At 34.6% G+C, this 1,906-nt stretch overlaps 1 long non-coding RNA gene across 1 annotated transcript; it reads left to right on the top strand.

Annotated features, from left to right (window-relative positions):
• Positions 1–1,342: 1,342 nt before the first annotated feature.
• On the top strand, positions 1,343–1,906 carry LOC135712006 (uncharacterized). The gene is made up of 3 exons (XR_010518530.1): positions 1,343–1,506; positions 1,620–1,747; positions 1,814–1,906. It is a non-coding gene; the product is annotated as an uncharacterized LOC135712006 (long non-coding RNA).

The raw sequence follows: 1,906 nt of genomic DNA, 5'->3' as shown, positions 1-1,906 counted from the left end.
AATTCTAAATGGGTAAAAACGAGCAGGCCATCCTTTGAGCAATTGAAAGTACAAGAAAATGCAATGAAATGGTGAAGAAACCAGACCGCCCCCACGTGACCCTTAACCGAAATACTTGCATTGAAACATAACAAACATGTCACTTTTCAGAATTTGAAATGGCGATTTTGTTAAACCACGGGACTGTTATCGAGTATTTTTTCCCCGACTTAGCGTGACATAATTACTGCATACAATATAACATCAATTGATGTAATTTTGTTCGCAAAATCGATGTACCGATGACCTCTGTGCAGTTGCTTGAATGTAAAATTCAACAACTTTTTTTTTCTGTGTATTCGGTAAAAAAAAATCTTTGTGTGTTGATCTTTCAACAGCTGAACTAATCGGTAAAAATCATTAATTTATTAGTTTTAAAGCTTCAAAACAAGGAAAACTTCACCGCAATGGAACTAGATTATGTAAACAATTCTCACAGTGTTTTTAAAATAAGAATTTATGGAAACATAATTTAAAATGAGGGTCAAAGTTTTACCGAACTAGCTACCGAAGCTGTTGAAAGTTCCGTACAAAATTTCCGAAGTTGGTAATAGTTTGTAAAAGTGTATGCATACACAGAAATAAAAAACTACCCAAAACTTAGGTTAAAAGAACCCAAAAATAAGTATATCCGTTAAAGTAACCCGTTGGGTAAAAACCAAATAACGCGTTGATTCATTTTTACCCAACGGATAAGTAATGTGTAGATTACCTAAATTTAGGTAGAAAAAAAATTGGACAATTTGTGTCATTGTGCGGGAGTAATAAATGTTATAAATTGTATCATGATTTCAATTAAATGTTTGATTATCACGATATATTTTTATAATTTGACTTATTATTAGCATCATTTAACATAATTTTTTGAGACAAATTCTCCATTAAATTTGGTTTATAAATCATAACCGCAAAAATTACTTCAATTTACCCAACGCTAAGTAATTTTGTCGATTTGGTTTCAGTGACGCCATTTCTAATTTACGTTCGGTATAAAAGTCATTGTCCGCGTTGTTCTGTTGTGAATTTTTTCGCAACCTTTTTCATAGCTCGATTTATATAATTGTTTTGGTATTTTTGGTTTCAATGTTCCTAGCTTCATTTGCTAGTGCGACGCGAGTGTCACTGATATCAACAGATATCTTAATCTGGAACAATCTTCGAATGAATTCTAAATATTGAAGCTTCCGGCCTAGTTGCTAACGCTGTCTGGTAAGACCAAGGGTAAGACGACTTTTTCGCTATTGTACCTATCTAATTCCTTTTTTATATATTTTCGATTATGCAACACTTCTAGCATGAGGACCTAACATACCGACTAACGAGTCACTGCGATTGAAGGACGTTGTTTTCGATCCGGATGTTCCAGCATTATTGCGGGTTTTTAAGGGACGAGCTTCTCACGGCTATCATGGATTAGTTTGGTTTGTTTTTTTTTCGGAGTTTTCAGAACATTCATCACACTGTGTGGTAAGACTTGAATTTAAATTATCTGATTTCTTAGTAAAGGTTTTTTTTATTTTCAGTTATTTTAATCATCGCGTTTTCATAGCTCGATTTACATCATTGTTTTGGTTTTTTAGGTTTGATACGGCATTTCTAGCATAGTGCGACGTGAGTGTCACTGACATCAACAGATATCTCGATCTAGAACAATCTTCGCATGGGTTCTGAATACTGAAGCTTCCGGCCAAGTTACTAACGCTGTCTGGTAAGACAACTTTTTCGCTATCTGATTCCTTATTTTTTTAAATTTTCGATTATGCAACACTTCTAGCATGAGGACCGACTAACGAGTCACTGCGATTGAAGGACGTTGTTCTCGATCCGGATGTTCCAGCATTATTGCGGGTTTTTTAGGGACGAGCAA

This window comes from Ochlerotatus camptorhynchus, unplaced genomic scaffold (genome assembly GCF_037179485.1).
Source record: "Ochlerotatus camptorhynchus isolate MF236.1 unplaced genomic scaffold, CSIRO-AGI_Acam_v1.1 ptg000451l, whole genome shotgun sequence".
Lineage (NCBI taxonomy): Eukaryota > Metazoa > Arthropoda > Insecta > Diptera > Culicidae > Ochlerotatus > Ochlerotatus camptorhynchus.
This window is presented reverse-complemented; position numbering and strand designations above follow the sequence as displayed.